The sequence below is a fragment of the Phoenix dactylifera genome, chromosome 8 (genome assembly GCF_009389715.1).
Source record: "Phoenix dactylifera cultivar Barhee BC4 chromosome 8, palm_55x_up_171113_PBpolish2nd_filt_p, whole genome shotgun sequence".
Taxonomy (NCBI): Eukaryota; Viridiplantae; Streptophyta; class Magnoliopsida; order Arecales; family Arecaceae; genus Phoenix; species Phoenix dactylifera.
The window spans coordinates 11,036,008-11,055,290 of NC_052399.1; the positions used below are offsets into that span (position 1 = coordinate 11,036,008).

Genomic DNA, 19,283 nt, shown 5'->3' on the forward strand with positions numbered 1-19,283 from the left:
TAATCAAATTCGAATAGCGCCAGAAGATGAGGAGAAGACGGTTTTTATCACCGACAAGGGCACTTATTGTTATAAAGTGATGTTATTCAGATTGAAGAATGCAGGAGCCACATACTAAAGACTGGTTAACCAAATCTTCAAAGATCAGATAGGCCGAAACATGGAGGTTTATGTGGATGACATGCTGGTGAAAAGCCGAACAGCAGAGCATCATGTGGCTGACCTCAATGAAACATTCTCTAAGTTCAAAAAGTACCAAATGAAACTCAATCCGGCAAAGTGTGCGTTCGGAGTCACCTCGGGCAAATTCCTGGGCTTCATAGTAACCCAGCGTGGAGTCGAAGCTAACCTCGAGAAGATCCGGGCGCTGCAGGAGATGGTGCCACCAAAGACAGTCAAGGAGGTACAGCGGCTCACCGGACGGATCGCGGCTCTGAGGAGATTCGTCTCCAGGTCGGCCGAGCGGTGCCTCCCATTCTTCAAAATTCTCAAGCGACCGAAGGACTTCTTATGGTCGGAGGAATGCCAGCAAGTTATCAATTTTTCTGATTCCTTATGTAAGGAATTACAAAAGAAATTTTTTCAACAAAGATGTGAATTAGGAAGGATTGGTCGACGAAATATGAACCGGTGTCCAAACAAAATGGGACAATTTGAGCGGAAGGTCCACATTTTTAGAAGAGCTTAGGCGCCTTCTCGCCTCTCCGCCGCTGCTCACCAAACCCCAGCAGGGCGAGCTCCTTTATTTGTACCTAGCCGTCTCCCCAGTTGCGGTGAGTTCAGTCCTGGTACGGAAAGAGAATAAGCTCCAGAGACAGCCGAGTCCTGAGGGATGCCGAGACAAGATACTCCAAATTGGAGAAAACAACTTTTGCCCTGGTCATCTCAGCTCGGAGGCTCCGACCCTATTTTCAGGCCCACACTGTGGCCATACTGACCGACCAACCGATGAAGCAGATTCTGCAGTGGTCGGATCGTGCCGGGAGGATTGCCAAGTGGGCAGTCGAGCTCGGAAAGTTCGACCTCGAATACCGTCCAAGACCGGCAATCAAAGCCCAGGCGCTCGCCAATTTCATCGTGGAGTGCACTTTGCCGGACGACCCTGAGCACCCGCTCATGCCAACAAAAGAAACCCCGGGGCAGCCATGGGCCCTATATGTGGATGGCTCTTCGACCTCGAGGGGTAGCGGAGTAGATCTTATCCTCACCAGCCCGGACGGTGTAGTGGCTGAGCAGGCCCTGCGCCTCGAGTTCCCAGCTTCGAACAATGAGGCGGAGTATGAGGCGCTCATTGCCGGGCTCAAATTGGTGACCGAGCTAAAAGCCGAGGACCAGAAGGTCTTCAGTGACTCCCAACTGGTCGTGAGCCAGATTTTGGAAGATTTTGAAGCAAAGGAGCCGTCAATACAGAGATATCTCCAAAAGATGCGAGACCTCACATCCGCCCTAAGCTCCTTCAACATTCACCATATCCCAAGAAGAGAAAATCTCAGGGCCGATCAACTGTCGAAGTTGGCGACCTCCCGCATGAGCGAGCTCCCCAAGGCGATGGCACTTGAATATCTCCAAACACCCAGCACAGAAGAGCCTGAGCCGGCCATGTGCATAGACACCGAGCCGAGTTGGATGGACGAGCTCGTTAATTATTTATAAAGTGAAGTCCTCCCCAATGATGAGCCTGAAGCTCGCCGAATCAGGCGTCTAGCCTTCCGATTCATATTGTATAAAGGCAAGCTCTACCGAAAATCCTTCATCTCTCCTCTCCTCAGATGCCTCCGTCCGTCAGAAGCGGACTATGCTATGCGAGAGGTTCATGAAGGGATATACGGGAACCATCTGGGAGGCCGAGCGCTGGCTCATAAAATCTTGCGCCAAGGATACTTTTGGCCCACACTCCAAAAGGACGCAACGGACTTTGTCCGAAGGTGCGACCGATGCCAGTGAAATGCCAATATCCAGCGCCGACCTTCGGCCCCGCTGACCTCAATCAGTGCCCCCTGACCATTCGCCCAGTGGAGAATCGACATCCTGGGGCCATTTTTTTGGCAATTGGGCAAAGAAAATTTCTGATCGTCTCCATCGACTACTTCACCAAGTGGGTCGAAGCTGAACCGGTGGCCCGGATCATCGAGCAAAAAATGCGGAACTTTGTGTGGAAGTCAATCATCTGTAGATTTGGACTCCCCCGCATCCTTATATCTGACAACGGTTTTCAGTTTGACAACATTCGTTTCAGAGAATTCTGCTCCGAGCTCGGCATCGATCACCGCTTCACCTCGGTCGCCCATCCACAAACAAATGGAGAAACCGAGGTGACGAATCGCACCATCCTTCAGGGACTCAAAGCTAGGCTTGACCGATCCAAGGGGCAATGGGTTGAAGACCTCTACAATATCCTCTGGACCTACAAAACAACGTTTCGGCTCCCCACCGGTGAGACCACTCCAACCTGGCATACGGAACGGAAGCTGTTATTCCTCTGAAAGTTGGACTCCCCTCACTAAGGGTGGAACACTACAACGTAGCCTCCAACTCCTCCCAACTCAGAGGCAACCTGAACCTCATCGAGAAAACCAGGAAGGCGGCCCGAGTTCGTATGGCGAGGTATCAACGGAAAACGGCATAATACTACAACTCCAGAGTAAAGGCCAAGCTCTTCAAAGTAGGAGATCTCGTCCTCAGGAGGGCTGAGGCTTCTCAGCCCACCGAGCAGGGAAAACTAGTCTCAAACTGGGAAGGACCCTACCGAGTCGCGCGAGTCCAGCGGCCCGGAGCGTACAAATTGGAGTCTCTTGAGGAAACTTTTATCCCTCGAAGCTGGAACTCCGAGAACCTTCGAATGTACTACCAATGAACCCTTCAGAGGTCATCGACAAATAGGAATACCACTCTCACTCCACTTATGATGATTTGCTTACGGTTCTCCATTAATCATTTCATACTCCTGATGTTGGGACGCTCGTGAATTCTAGAAAATCCTAACCAAGCTCGGATGCCCGATCAAGCTCGGATGCCCGACCAAGCTCGGATGCCCGACCAAGCTCGGATGCCCGATCAAGCTCGGATGCCCGATTAAGCTCAGATGCTCCAATTAAGCCTGAAGCACCTCGCTGCGCTGCTATCGAGCTCGGTCTTGATCTTCCTCAAACACCTCGATAAAGTTCGGGATGCCCCGTGAGTCGATAGTAGAGTCCCAAATTTTTTCGACCTCGAAAAGCATCGCAGATCGATAGTGCATTCCCAGACCCCTCGACCTTGCACACGATCCCTTGACTAAGGTCGAGATGCCCCGTGAGTCGATAGTAGAGTTCCAAACTTTCTCGACCTCGGAAAGCGTCGCAGGTCGACAGTACGTTTCCAGACCCCTTGACCTTGCGCATGATCCCTCGACTAAGGTCGAGATGCTCCGTGAGTCGATAGTAGAGTCCCAAACTTTCTCGACCTCGGAAAGCGTCGCAGGTCGACAGTGCGTTTCCTGATCCCTCGACCTTACGCACGATCCCTCGACTAAGGTCGGGATGCCCCGTGAGTCGATAGTAGAGTCCCAAATTTTCTCGACCTCGGAAAGCGTCGTAGGTCGATAGTGCGTTCTCAGACCCCTCGACCTTGCGCACGATCCCTCGACTAAGGTCAGGATGCCCCTTGAGTCGATAGTAGAGTCCCAAACTCCCCCGACCTCGAAAAGCATCGCAGGTCGATAGTGCGTTTCCGGACCCCTCGACCTTGCGCACGATCCCTCGACTAAGATCGAGATGTCCCGTGAGTCGACAGTAGAGTCTCAACTTTCTTGACCTCGGGAAGCGTCACTAGGTCGGCAACAAGCTCGAGCTCCTCCGACCTCGTGTTCATCCCTCGACAAAGGCCGAGATCCCCCGTGTGTCAACAGCAAGCACAATTTCCCCCGACCTCGGGAAGACAACAAAGGATGGGACCTTCGCGGACCCTCCAACGCGCAGGCGCGCCTAAGACAAGACTACACAACATTCTCCCCTGATCGGCTGGAATGGGCTACGCTGTTGTGCGAGACCCTGACCAAAGCGCGTCTCATTCTACAGACGGACAATATTGTCCGCGAAAGCGGACCACAGGCCACAGAATGCCTCTAAGAGCCGATCGCAGAGCAGAATCGGCTATCTCCACCTGGAGTGCTCGGCCCCGACGGTGCGAAAGGTACTTCTCACCTAGCACCTACAATATTGCATTTACTTATGCACCATAACGATTGACAAAATTCCGACTGAGCTTGGGAGCTCCCCCGATCAAGGTCGAGATGCCCGTCTGAGCCAACCATAAGCTGAGGTCTTTTCGACCTCAGACCTGCTCTCACCACTAGTCTACAGGTTGATCTATGCAGATCCCTAAATGAGGGCTCGACCGAGTTTAAATGTCGGTCCAGGTTGACGCCTACCCATAGCGACGGCCTCGACCCTAAACACTCTAGCCGAGCCTAGTAGTGCCGAGTCACTATGTTTCGATTCTACTAGTTGGTACGCCAACCGAATTCAAGGTTGACTGCCACATAGGCCCTAACAATAGTTCGACTTGGGTCTACGATCCTCTCGGGGACCAACTTTAAAGTTTTTACAAGCCTACACCCGAAAAGCCGAGCTTAAAGACTGCCAAGACCTTCCGGAAGATTAACCTAAGGCCTGACGAAACCCCTCCGAGGGCAAAAGACCGAGCTCGGCGCTCCGAAAATTCGGATCCGAGCTCAAGGGCTCGGCAAGGTTCAAATCCGAGCCCAAAGACTTTGGCGAAATGCGAACCCGGGCTCGAAAACGATGAAGCTCGGAACGTTTCCTAGTAGATCTATGCTTGGCAAGCGCAAATAGGGCTCGGCCGAGCCCGAGAAATTTGTCAAAGGGAATTCTAGTTTAAATGATCGAAAATTTATCCATGTGGAAGGAAAAGACAGAACAATCGCGAATTTAGAAAAAAGAAATTTTCATTAATGAAAGTCCAAAGGCTAAGTACAAGACCAAGGTTCGGCCATACACTCTTGAGGGCCGACCTTGCTTACAAAAAATAAAGAAACAAAAAAAGAGAGGGTAAACAAAACCCTAAGAGGCGGGCTCTGCTCTGAGGTCGTCCGCAGCCGTCGCCTCGGCCTGAGTCGTATCAGCATCTTGGAGGGCAGCATCAGAAGCTCCTTCTAGATCCCCCTCAGTGGGATCCTCACCCTCGGCCACCTGAACTTCGGCCCTAGCTGGGTCTTCAGGCGCGTCGAGCTCCTCGACTCCTGCCCTAGGTTGGAGCAGATTGAGATCAAACTCGGGGCAGAGCCGCCTCAGCTGGTTGCGAAAATTGTCAAAGCCGCGGATGAGCCCATCCAGGCCTCCTCCTCCAGCAGATCGCGGAACTCTTCCGATTCCTGGAAGAGTTGGACCGCGTGTTGAGCCTCCTCCTGGGCCCTCTTCTCGCGGGCCTCGAGCTCCTGGGCCTTGAGGTGAGCATCCTTCACCTCCTGCTCGCGGACAGCGAGCGCCGAGCGGGCCTCGGCCAGACGCGCCTCGTTAGCGCGCACCTCTAACCTAGCCAGGGCATGCGCGCCCTTCTCCTCCTCGAGCTCCACAGTCCGCGACCGGAGCTCGCCTTCGCTGGCCTCTACTCTTGCGAGCAGCTCCTTTCGCAGGAGTTCGGCCTTGCCGAGCTTCGCCTTGGCCTGGCAGAGCTTCCTCTCGGCCTCCTCCTGCCCGCGCTGGCATCTTCGGCCCCGCTCCCGATAGTCGAACGCTATGTGCATTAGAGTCTCGACCTCGTGAAGATGCTGTTAACAACGAGGGGAAAAAATGAGTCAAGGCTAAAAATTAAAAGACGAAAACGAGAATCTAAAGGTGAACTTACCCGGACCGCGGAGCAGTAGATTCCGTCCAAGAAGCTGTTGTAGCTCGTGGACCGGATCTTGCCTGGTCGGCCGGAAGCAGCGCGACTCGAAAAATCTGCCGCGCTACTGTAGGATCGTTGAGGGCCGAGTCACCCTCGAAAACCTCCCACGAGGGAAGGTAAGGCCTCCTCTCTGGCTGGGAATCGGCCTCCGAGGGATCAGGGAGACTCGGTCTTGCTGGGCTAGGCGGGGGTAGGGGCGGGGGCGACCTCGGAGCCCCCTGGCTACTTCTCGGCTCGGGATCCGAGCGCCGCTGCTCGACAGGACGTCGACCAGGGCGCTGAGAGATGGGAGCCGGGCAAGCCAGCATCGCCGAAGCTCCTGCAGAACTCGAGCCCCTGTGGTCGGTGCTCGGAACCTCCCGAGCAGGCCTGGAAGGCCCGCCCTGGGCTATACTTGCCTCGGCGCCAGCACCAGATGAAAGCTTGGCCTTCTTCCTCGGCTCGGGTGAGGCCCCACCAACCTCGGCCGCCCTCTTCCGGAAGCGAGCGTAGAGGGCTGCGTTCTTGGTCACCATCTTCGGAACGTCTGTAGAGGCAGGAAAGGGAGAAGTTAGAATGTCAGAGAAGAAACAAAAAAAAAAAGAAAAAAAAGAGGAGGGAGAAAAAAGAGAGACCACCACCATCCTTACCCTGAGGGCGCGCCGAGCTCTAGCCTACATTGACCAAAGCGTCCTCACTTATGAGATCGTTCAGAAGAATGTTTTCCTCAAGGCCGTTTAGAGCATCGAGGATCCTCTGCTCTTTCTCGGACAATTTTGGGAGCATGTTAGCATTATTGAGCCGAGCCTGCCCCCACCTAGGGTCGAACCCCCATGACCGCTCAGAGGACAAAAGAAGAATTTCTCCTTCCACCTATGAATGGATGTCGGAGCACCCCGAAAGAATGACCGACCATCCCGAAGGGCAAGGTAAAGCCATTCTCCATCTCCCGGGTTGGACTTCAGTAAGAAGCACCACCGGAAGACGTTGACAGAAGTCGGTATCCCGTGCGCAATGCCCAAGGATAGAAAACCAATGATCGTCCTCCACGCATTTGGAGCGAACTGCGTTGGGACAAGTTGGTAAGTCACCAGGAGCTCGTTCACAAATGCATGGAAGGGGAACCGCAGACCGACCAAGAGTGTCTCCAGATACACCCTGATCCGACCAGGGGGAGGCCTCGTTATCCGATCCTCCGGCCCCGCAGGTTCCAAACGGAACCCCCGTTGAGGGAAAAACCATTCCTTAGCCATCTCTACTTCCTCACCACTCATAATGGACCCGAACTCATCCGGACCACGACCCATCCCAGAAAAACAATCAAAAAAAGAAGAAGGAATCCAAAAAACAAAAACCTCCGAGCAGACAAAAGAGGGGGAGAAAGCACCTACTGAAACCTCGCCGGAGATAACAACGAGTAGTAGAGAAAGCCGGAGTAACCGCTTCGGGAGGCCGCCGGAAGAAACAAGGGGATATTAGGAAACACCAGGTTACGACAACCAAATAGAAACCCTGAAACCGAATCAAGGGTTTATATAAACCCCTCCAACGGCCCAGATCGGCGAGACAGAATCCCGCCTCCTGTCCAGATTGTGCCATGCGTCGGCCCCAGGAGGCCAAAGTGGCGTATCCTATTCAGATCGACGCTTTGAATACCGAATCAAAGCGGCGTCCCATCGGATCGTGGAGCCCCATCATGAGCCCACGACGCGAGGCCGTTTCAGACGGTGAAAAGCCGTCGTCCCGCCTTCTCCTATTAATGACACCTTGAAACGTGCGGAGCACCGTAAAAATTCAAAATTCCCTGGCCCCGACCGATGCAACATTAAATAGTGTGGAGCGCAATTAAACAACTACTTCCTTCGTCCGAGCTCGCAAGCTTCTCGAATTAGGAAGTTGGGGGGTAGTGTTAGGAAAAAAACTATGTTATCCCAGAACAACCTGCTGGCGCCCGACCAGAAGGCGTCCGACCAGAGGGCGCTCGACCAGAAGGCGCTCAACCTGCAGGCGCCCGACCAAACAACGCCCGACCAGGAGGCACCCAACCTGAAGGCGACAAGCTCAGCTCGGCGCCCGACCAAATGCTGGACTCCGAGACGCCCCGTCATAGTATTCGACCTCGGTCCAATCTCCTTCGGGAGCCTAGCTTCAAAAGCCCAACCTCACCGCTCACCTACTAACGTCACGCCCTTCCGTAGCTCAACCGGAGACCATACCCTGCTCGCCGTCAACAATTAATGCGCATGGCCTGTTCTGTTCTCCGGCTCACTCAACCATTAAAGCGTATGGCCTCTGCTGATCTCCGGTTCACTCAACCATTAAAGCGTATGGCCGATCTTCGGTTCACTCAACAATCAATACGCTTGTTATCTACGGATCTCAAGCCCTCCATGGCAGGCAGTTGAGCTACTCCGCCACGTCTGATCAGCCACGACGACTCACTGACTCCGGTTTGATCTCCCACGACACTATATTAATGCACACGATCGTGTTCAATTATGAACAAAAAAAAACCATTTGCCCCGTCACTTCACAGGTAATACAATACCGCTCTATAAAAGGGGAACCCCTCCACCTTAGAGGGGGTTGGACTCTGAAACCCAGAAAAAGCATATCTTCCCTCTCCTCTAATATATTAGCCCCCTCTGACTTAAGCATCGGAGGGCCGGTGCCGGAAACCCCGGCCACCGGCTTGTTGCAGGTCTCCCGGAGAACGCCACCCGCCGACGGACCACCTCCTCCTACCGTTCCAGCACCGGAGCTCCTCCTTCTCAGCCGACGGTCACCCCCGGATCCAATTTCAAGCAACAATCCCCAATCATATTTTTTTTTCTTAACTTTTGCTGAATTTTATTATGTTGTCATGCATGAGTTTTTTTTTTATTCTTTTGTCTATTTGGTGCAAACTGAGCTCCTACTTTTTAGAAGTTTTAAATGTTTTAAGCGGTGCTAAGGGTCTCCATTTTTTTTTCCCACTGGAAAGTTGACCTAGGCGTTTAGCATTGAATGCTATAGGCTCTGGGCATGTTACCTCCAAGTGTTTTTTTAATATTTTTTTGGGTACAATGAAGTTTTTTAATGTTTGTTCATGTCTTACTGCTCCTGGGTCTTTACTGATTTATATCTTCCCCTTGCCTTTGCCTTCATCTTCCTCCGCTCCTTTCTTCCCCTCCACCTCAAAGCCATCTTCTTGTTTATTGCATCAAAGAAAAAGGCCAACTTCTTGTTCATTTTCCTCCTCCTCTCACCTCCACTACCATTCTGTCGCATCACTTTTTGGTCAGTCGCTTGCATTCTTTTGCCTTCTCCTTCTATGTCTTCTGGTAGGTGCATTATTTTCATCTATGGTTCTACCCTTTTCTTTGTTTCTTTCTTCCATTAAGATGCTTTCATCCAAGTATTTTCTCTGCATTTTTTTCTAGGACTTTTTTCTGGACAAATATGTAAACAGTCATGCAAACTGCTTCTTTTGTCAAATAAGCTTTCCCTTGTAATTTTTTCTTGTCTCTATTAAAAATGTGATATTTGATTTTTTTTTTGGCACTTATTTTTCTTGATGGGAAGGGAAATAGCTTTATCTAATCAAGTGGAATATAAGTAAGCTTGTTATTTCGTTTGCATCTTGAAAGTTGACCTAGGAGCTAATCATTGGATGCTCCAAGTCCCTGTGAGACTACTCGAGAAATTCCGAGTCCCTGTGAGGCTACTCAATTAAATTTTTTTTCTTCATATAGAACCACTTGTTTAAGTTGTTTCCCATGGGTGCTTGACCTTGCTAGCTCAAACATGCATCTCCATCTCTAGTTCTTGTACTTTTTATGTTTCTCAAGCTCATCTTCTTCCTCCTGACTTTGTTTCTTCATCATCTCCAATGAAGTTCACATCACCCAACTGAGACGTGCCCAAGGGAATGACTGAAGCTGCCAGCATGATCTAGCTCTGAATCATAGATCCATAAGCATACCTTCCTTTTTCCTCATAGATGCTCCCTCCCTCTCTCTCTCTCTCTCTCCCCCCCCCCCCCCCCCCCCCTCCCATGTCTCCCTGTGGTCACCCAGTAGGGAGAGGGATACACAAGTGTGTATATGCCAAAAAGAAGAGACAATGTTTATTTTATGTGGAAATGGATATGGGCTCAATCTTGGCTAGATCATGCTTTGACAGCTTCATTTGTTCCCCTTTTGGGCACAGCAGATCCCTCACTCATCACAGAAAATGAAAGAAAAAGTGAAGAACAATGTGAGTATATTCTTCTTTTGTTGCTTCACATGACCATGCTTACCTACTCATTGTATTTTCAAGTTTTTTGTCAGTTAATCCCATCTACAAGAAGGAGGAGCTTCTCAACCTGGTATTTTTCAGATGCTTACCCAATTAATGTTCTACTACCGCCACTCCTAACAAAGTTGCCCACCTTATATGAGGGGGTTCTAAGATTTTTTTTTTGTACGTATTTCAAAGTTGAGACAATAGAACAGTGTCTCACACTTTATTCCCCAGTGATCTTTTCTTTACATGGTATATATATTTTTCTGTCCACATTCATCAATTATCTGGCTTCCTGAACCCTTGAAAGTGTCTAAAAGTATGAGCTTCTGATGTCATGACATTTATCATGCTACACCTTTTTGACAAGACTCATGGGAGTGAGCATAAGTGTTTCACAGGCACACTTGTTTACATGGAAAGGATGTCTCAAGCTCAGCCTTTCTCAATATGCTTTTGAAGGAAATGATATCTCTTTGGTCTGGTAGCAGCCTGCTTTGGATTATGCTCCTGATTCTTGTGTGTTGAGGCTTCCCTTCTGCTTCAGTTGCACTCTGGAGTGAGCTCAATGCATTATTTGTACAGTACTTTTTGGTTGGATGAATACTATGCTTGATTGAAGAGAGAATGGTGCTGTCCACATGCTGTCCTTGGATACACTAAAAACAGTCTATGCTTGCATGCTTCTCAACTCAATAATGGATTGGGTTCTTGACCTACTTCTCTCTTGTTTCCATTTCAAGCTTCTTTATTTTGCTCAAGAGAGAGCCATGTCATTAATCATATAGTATAGAAGATATAAGAGGTAATGAATGATTCATGATATTTCTTGTAACTTGAAGTAGATAGGATAGAAAGCTATTTTGTTTTCGCCATATGGCTGAAGTGATTTTTCTTTTGGTTTGCCTCAGGAATGAGTTAAATCTGCTCATAAATGGCCAAACATAACCCCCCCCCCCCCCCCCCCCCCCCCCCCCCCCCCCCCCCCCCCCCAAAAAAAAAAAAAAAAAAAAAAAGCATCTTTGAGATCTTGAACCAGCCTATTTTGGGAGGCAAATTTGTTTCAATTCTTCAGAGAGAATCCACCACCACTTAAAAGTTGTTTTTCCAGTTTTTTGGCTTGTCCAAAATGACTTTGAATATAGAACTATATTATGCAAGGAAGCAACTTTGAAGGTATCTTGACAGATATGCTCTCATGATAACAAAAAGCCTGCCCTTAGTGGGCTCTCCTTGGGATGTGGACTTCTTCTCCTGTTTAAGTGCTAAATGGAGTTCTATCACCAGCTTCCTCAGATTATGTTCATATAGTTACTTTTAAATAATAAATATGTCCAACATCTTGGGTGTTTTTATGTAGCTCACATGCTTTGCCTAATTAGAATCATAACTAGAAATGTTCTTGTATGAAATGGTAGTAGTGGACTTGGAAGCATGGTAATGTAGTCTTTGTAGCAAGATAGAACAAGAAGTGGTGTAGCTTAAGCAGCAATTTGCTCACTTGACCAGTGGAAAATCTTGCATATCATACTCTGGATGAGAATTACAAGAAAGAAAAACTTCCAACATCACAATTTTATCGATGAATTTAGTGGAAATCCTGCTAATCTTTACATGCATCATATGCCTACTGTCTTTGCTGGAACGGCCCAAAATCATCTCCAGACAATAAAACTAGAGTAGTCGGTAAGAAGATCGGGCGCATTAATGATATTGTTACGAAATATTAAGGTTATGAATTGGTTTCATAGGTTAGGTCCCAACTATCTTACCGAAAAAACACCAATGTGGTGAATTGAGTCATTGCCCATAATTTAATCCAAGTAAAATTCAGGATGGCAATGAGAAACCATTTGCAGGTTAATTAACCCAAACTGCTCGGTGAAATTCTAAATACATGGTTGGTAATGGCAACCAGATAACGTTGTCGAAGTGCTGCAAGTTGCTCAGCTGCAAGAACAACAACAACCCCTACAAATAAAATTCTGGGACCAACCCAACAACGCCAAAAGGTTTAGCTAGACATGCCCACACCTACTTGATAGGTTGGCACTTAATTCAACAGAATTATTTCAAGGATTCCTTGACATTCTTTTACTTCTTTTCAGGTGAAAACCCTCAGCATTTATCGATCGAAAGAGTAATTCGTTTATGCATACCGATGCAATTCAGACGGTAGATAAGAATTGATGACAGGACCAAGAACCACCCTGTGAATAATCTCCTGCTTTGGATCCCCCTTTAGTTTGTTATCTTAGCACATTCACTATGCTCAGGTACAGTATATTCAATGATAACAGGTACCTGACTTGTAATTTTCACATGCACATAAGTCCAAAACACGGTAGCAGGTTTATTTGGGGGATTCATCAAATCATCAACCTATGGGAAGGTCATCTGAGTACTCTTAGAAAGTAACCTGCTGTTCTATTAGGCTTCTGGGATCTTTTTCTCTTTCCCTTTGTCAAGTTCAAGTTGTTGAGTTAATCAATTGATTAGAATATATACTTTATCTTCAAGTCAAGAAGGCTGCTACATGATCAAATTCCAATTAAAGAGAGAACCCATTCAAACGTCTCTCTCAGTTTGCACTAGAAACCGATTTCTCTTAATTTAGAAAAACCCGATGGAATGCGGTCTCATCACAAAACCTGAAGAGCTCTTTCAATGCTTCTTTGCGGCATATTGGAGCAAGTTCTACTTGCTAAACTGTATTCGACCCTTCGTAATCAAGATCCCTTCTTTTGTCCATCCATGACCATCCTCTATCCATACATAGAAAGGTTCTCCTCTTCCACATCCTTCAAGGAAGTGCTACCCTTTGTACCCTATGCTCTGTTACCCACTTCCCCCTACCTATGATCTAATTACTTTTTTGTTGAAACAAATTACATAAATTGTACAATATGACAAGTCACAGCTAAGATCCTCTCTTGAGAAGGCCTCTTGGGTTTTCATATCTAGGCTGCTTATAAACTTTGTAATCTTTTGTGGATTTGGCTCCTTTAAGGACTATTATTACGCAGAGCAATTAGATTTTGATTTATCCCACCAAATACATAGCCAAGTTGAATTGGTGTCTTCTCTATATATGGTTTGTATCTAATCCCCATCTATTCAGTCTAAGGGTTTTGTTTAGTCAGATCCAATTGTAGGCTGAGCTGATCCAGCTTTTATGGCCTTCAGATCATCGTTTGCACTGATGCTTATCAAATTTATCTAGGTCAGATCTCCACCTATGCACTTATATCGGTTGAACCATTTCTCCTAAGAAAAGATTAGTTTTTATCCATGATGTCTCTAAATTTTTCTTGATCTTTGAGAAAGGTGGTTTTAAAGCATCTTTGATGATGTAGATTCTGATGAAAGAAGTAATTGACACTTTGGAATTCATTTAGCATTTGATTTGAAAATTGAGATTGTAGCTCTTCATAGAAAGAAATGTAAACCTAAGATGGATTTATAAAACTCTTTTGCCCAAGGCAAGGATTCCCTATAATTCTGAGACAATTTTTCTTAAATATACTTTTTTTGCTCCATCACCTGAATATGTCTTATAATGGTCCTCTAGTACAAGCCTTACCTAGGTGAAATGGGTTCATGGGGACCTCTCTTCCCCTAATTAATCCACTTTTTGGTGATGTGAACTTAGCGGTTACAACCACCCTCCCTCGGTTGGAAAAAATAGAGAAATCTATGTTTTAAAGTGGTCCTTCAATGGAGATTCCATTTGATCTTTTTCCTCTTAATTAAATTACTAGCAATGCTTAATTATCATAGTTCTTAAATCCTTTTTGACACCATTTTTTCGAAGTACCAAAAGATAGAGGTTAGTTGCTTGTCATATACTTTTTTAAGCAAAAGGTGCTCATTAACTATTAATTGAGTCATATTGATTCACCATAACTACCCTTTTCCTCAAAAAAATCATTGTAACACTACTTAATAATTTTTCATTTAACATCCCCTTTGACATGAAGATTGTGAAAATAATATACTAGTAAGATTCTTAGTGGCCTACTTGTCTCACTACAAATAATTAATGCTAAGGTTCAAAGGCAGGTTTTGCCATAGAATAAGGTTCCTTAGCTTTGTCTTCCGATAACTGGATGTGCAAGCCTCTAATCCCTTGTCAATTTCAAGCAATAAACTAATATTGTAGAACATGAACTTTGATGAGCATTCAACCGTGGAGCATGGAAATTGAGTCACAAGATCACATCCCATTTGGCTTTTGGTGGCACAAAGCAGTATGAGAGGATTAACATTTCCACTTTTAAAGCAAGTAAAAAACAAAGATTTCCACAATAAATCCACCTCAAAAGTTAACTAGCTCAAAGGCAGTCTACAAATTAGATGGCTCAATATAAATGGGTTCATTTGTTTGTTCCACCAAACTCTTTGATGATGAATGTTATGATCAACTGCAAAAAGGGTTATAATAGCACAGTTGTTAGACTCTTCTTCCAATTGGAGGTGATGCCGAGCTTGGGAGATGTGTCCTCGTGGGTAGGTCTTCCATCACATCTATAAACAATATGGTAATAGAGATCCACCCATGGATCGACTGTCGTTTTATATTTAATCGCTATAAATGGAGGGATAATTGTGTGCAAAGCACAAGCCTAATTGTATATGTAACAATCAATAATATCATCCAAAAAGGCTAGCCAGAAGATATTATTTGAATTTTTTGATTTTTTATAAGTACTCAAGATCTATATAGTGCATAGCCGATATGGAGCTACATACACGCTCGTCTGCACAGATTTTCTTATACTTCCTCTATTCAAGCCCTAATATTCTCGTCAGGCTGAGGATCTAAATTCAGTCAAATTCAACCACAAACACCATAATCAGCCTATGGTCAACATAAATAGACCTTTCCTATACAGTGCCCTATAATCCATATAGGCTATAAATTAAGTATGCTTTGATGCTATTTGTAACAATCAGTATCTCAACCGAACAAGCTAGTTAAAAGATATTATTTGGATTTCTTGATGGTATATAAATATTTAAAATCTATTTATAGTGCATAGTTGCTATGGTGAACATAAAATGAATGTGTTTCCATCTATATCCACCTCCCCATATGAAATGGGTTTGGTTTGCATCTTTCTCATGAAAGATTGATTCACCTTTTTTTCCATGACGTCAACTGTTGGATCGTGCAATGACTATTTGGAGATTTGTGCATGCAGAAGAAAAAAAAAAGTTTGGAGTTCTTTGAGATCTATGCAAGGTGTGATCCAATAATTGGCGTCGCAAAAGAAAATCAATTTTTACACGAAAGATGCAACCCAAACCCACAAGATATATGGAGGAAGAAGAAAATATTAATAGCAAAAGTAATATATCTCTTCATTATAAGCGGATTTCAACCACAAAAGAGGAAGCAAATCATCGCATGTGTTTTTGTGCATGGGTGCGCATGTGTATGTGTGTGAATGTGCATGAGCTAAAGATACAGGATTGCAATAGAGATTTCATTGGATAATGTCTGTGGTCTCAGAAAACTCTGATCATACATATCATTTTCTTATTTCTTTGAAGATTCTGCTGTTGATGGAGACTGATCTCAATAGAAGCTAATGTCTTGAGCTACCACTAAATGAGCAACCAATACAAGCCACGAAAAGCAGCAGCAATTAACTAAAATAAAAGCAATCATTTCATGAAAAGAATAGATTCCTATTTGTGATGGATTCATTGCACAAGAGAGAGATAAGGGGAAGTGGGATCATTTATAATGCCTCTATGCCCTTGAAACAGAGATGGCCCAAAATCATTACTGCTTTTACCATGACTGAAAGGATCTAATTCATAACAATAACATTTTTAAAATATACGTATATTTCAAATTAAATATTAACTCGCTCCCAAAGCACATCATGAGTAATGACAATGATGTATATCCATGTATTATAATCATATATATTACAATAAACCAATATTAAGTCAATATACTTACCAAAACTTACTAACATTAATATTAAATTCTTTGAACTATGATAATGCCAATAAATGATTACTATGACGGTCTGATAGGCAGACAGACAGATATACATACATACATACATACATACATACATACATACATACATACATATATATATATATATATATACATATATATATATATATGCACACATGCATACAAACACATATATACATACATATATACACACATATATATACATATGTGCGTGTGATGATGTAATAAAGACAATAATAGTACACATATGTAAAAATCACTGTTCATATGATGCTATATGTTTTTATATAATGGTAGGGAGAGAAGAGAGAGAGAAGGAGAGAGAGTCACATGACATTGTTTGGTTAAGGTGCCCTCATCTTGTGGAACTCAACTCAAAACAGAAGGGTCCATGCAAAAATGGTCCCCCAGCGGCCTCCTTCCCTTTATCTCTCTGGCTATGAATGGGACGTGGAGATGCATGAAAGGGCCCCCGAAAAAGCTATTAAAAGCTCACAGCAAAGAAACCTTAGCCTGCATGGTGGTGGGGTGGGCATGACCATATTCAATTCTCCATTCTTTGGGACCACCATCTTTAAATTATTCCATGTCTTCTTTCAACCATGCCAAAGACCCCCAGTAGCAAAAGACCACCAAAAAGGTAAAACCCCTTCCACACCTCCCTCCTTTCTTTCTATATAGTTCTCCTCTCTTCACCCCCAGACCCCTCTGGAAGAGCCTCTCCCTTATGAGCAATATCCTTTGCTTCTCTCTTCCTATTCCCTTCTCTCTCTCTCTCTCTCTCCTCTCTTCTTCTATACAAAGGCCTTCTATTTAGTGCATGGCTTCTCTTGGTGCACCACAAGTTGCTGAAGCTGCCAGCATGATCTGATCTCTCCTCTATCCTTGTGATCTTGATTTTTTTTTTTCCAAAAGAAGCCCATCAGATCATCTGGCAGTTTCATCTACTGATGGGAGCACAAAGAAAACCCTAACCCTGATCCCCACCTCATGCTCACTAGGGTTTCATGAAGAACCCTTGGGGGATAAACTGAAATATTTATTGGTTTTGAATCACTTGATTGATTTAAGCTTATGGATGCCTATAATCTCCGTTCTTTTATCTTTTTTGTACTCTTTAATCTTGTCGTGATTGTTGTTTGCTATTGGTAGCTGTGTTATACGAGGAGGATTAGGAAGAATCTTAACATACGAGGAGGATGCTGGGGTTTTCGGGTTGAGGGCACCGCCTTGGCCTCGGGTGGTGGAGCTACACACCCTTCTATGTAAGTTTTTGTTTTATTATATCCTTCTGGCTTTCTTTTGGCTATCTTTGTCATATTTATAGTTTCTTTAGTATATTTCACATTTGGAGCCTGTTAATTTGAAGATTGGCCTGAACTCTACCTCAAGTAGTAATAGTCACCATATGTACAACTTGGCATATATATTACGTGGTGCTGGGAGGCAAGAATCCTTTCTCCTCTTCTCTGTTGTTGCTATTAAATTTGTATTGTATGTATGCACATGGATGCATGTGTTGTTTATGGACAAATGAGTACATGCATGCGCAAAGAATGAGAATTGCATTTATACATGCGTATCGATGTTCTTGTGATGATGTACTATGTGTTTGTGACAATACTCATGCATATTTGATATATGGATGAAGTCTTGCATATAACACAATCTCTCTCATGAAATCCTAACTGTTTTCAAAGCTGAATTGGCTTAAATTTGCTAAAACCTTTCTATAATTTTAGTTTGCAATACCGAAGTTGGGGATAAAGTAGAGAAAATAAGTGCTGGTATATGAAGAACTAACACTGTTTCTCTCTGTCTTCCTCACCCCACACTCCCTCCCTTCTTCCCTCCCTATGTGCATGCAATGTTTTTTTTGTATCCTAGCATCATTTTTTTTCCTATGATAAACAAGTCATATTTTAAATCAAATCATCAACTCTCTTTTTTTTTTGAAAAAAATTAAGCCACATTTTTTTCCCTCATACCAACAGTTTCCTTTATGAATTAAACCTATTCCTTCTTTCTTATTTTCTAGCTTAGTGCAGTTGTCTTTATTCCTCTCTTAAAGAACATTTTCATCCAGATTTCTACTTCTGACCCCCTAACAGCTCTACCCTTTCATTTCTTCCTCTTTTTTGGTTCTTTTGTGTTGCTTTGGTTGCTTTTGTATGCTTAGAAGCACCATTAATTGCCAAAAAGTCTAGATATCCTTTTGGTTTGTTGGTACCAACACATCCATAATTCCTCACCCACCTTGGTTTCTCTTGAGTGCTACTCATGGGTTTGCTTAGAGTTGTTCTCAGGAAGCCCCCAACCACATGACATCTTTCCTGACCTTCACATCAAAATGGCATACTTCACACTGTAGTCTTCTAAAGGTGATCCTGAAGACAGTACTTGTTCTACCAAAACCTTTTGTGGTGGGGTTGACATGGGCAGCTAGTTTTGTATGAGACACCAAAAAGGAGACATGAGAGAAAGGGGAGATGAAAGTTTTTCTAATTTTGGGAGGGAATCTCCTTTGGAACATGATATCTATTTATTGAAAGACGAGAACTAATGATGCTGAGATTTTGTTGTTATCATTGTAGCTACAATTATGTTTGAGTGTCTTCACATAAGCTTGCAAATGTTAGATGAAGAATTTACACAGGAAAATTTTGTTTCCTAGGAGAAATAGGTTTTGTTCTTTTTTGCACATCAGGTTGTCCTGATAGAAGGTAAAATAGTAGAATGTGATATTCTTTTTGGACAATAGGATTAAACCATTAGCAAACTTGAGCATCTTTAATGTTTTTTTCAAAAAAAAAAAGTTACCGTACCTAGTTATGGATGCATTGTTCTAACATTCAGTACACCATACACTGTTCTAGTTCTCAAAAACAAAAGGAAAAAAATTTCTAGGACTGAGTAGCGTGCACCCTCCCTCTCAATTCTTTCTTTTCAGATCATGATATTTGAATTAGCTCGAGAGCAAAATCCTTGGATAGGTAGAGAGGAAATAGGAATTTCTTATCGCTAGCCATCAAATTGACCGATAAGTAGCCAGTGTCTCGATATTGTGATGTCAGAAATGTTGATCTTGTAAGCTAGATCTTGTTACTGAACATGCCGTAGAAACATGAAATGATATATTCGTAAACCATATATC

At 44.6% G+C, this 19,283-nt stretch overlaps 3 long non-coding RNA genes across 3 annotated transcripts; all 3 read left to right on the top strand.

Moving 5' to 3' along the window:
- The first annotated feature begins 547 nt into the window (after window positions 1-547).
- On the top strand, window positions 548-19,090 carry LOC120111570. The gene is made up of 3 exons (XR_005512782.1): window positions 548-632; window positions 19,037-19,042; window positions 19,080-19,090. It is a non-coding gene; the product is annotated as an uncharacterized LOC120111570 (long non-coding RNA).
- LOC120111571 lies at window positions 9,896-10,850 on the top strand. The gene is made up of 2 exons (XR_005512783.1): window positions 9,896-10,104; window positions 10,179-10,850. It is a non-coding gene; the product is annotated as an uncharacterized LOC120111571 (long non-coding RNA).
- LOC113463592 lies at window positions 16,788-17,699 on the top strand. The gene is made up of 2 exons (XR_003388080.2): window positions 16,788-17,394; window positions 17,499-17,699. It is a non-coding gene; the product is annotated as an uncharacterized LOC113463592 (long non-coding RNA).
- Window positions 19,091-19,283: the final 193 nt, after the last annotated feature.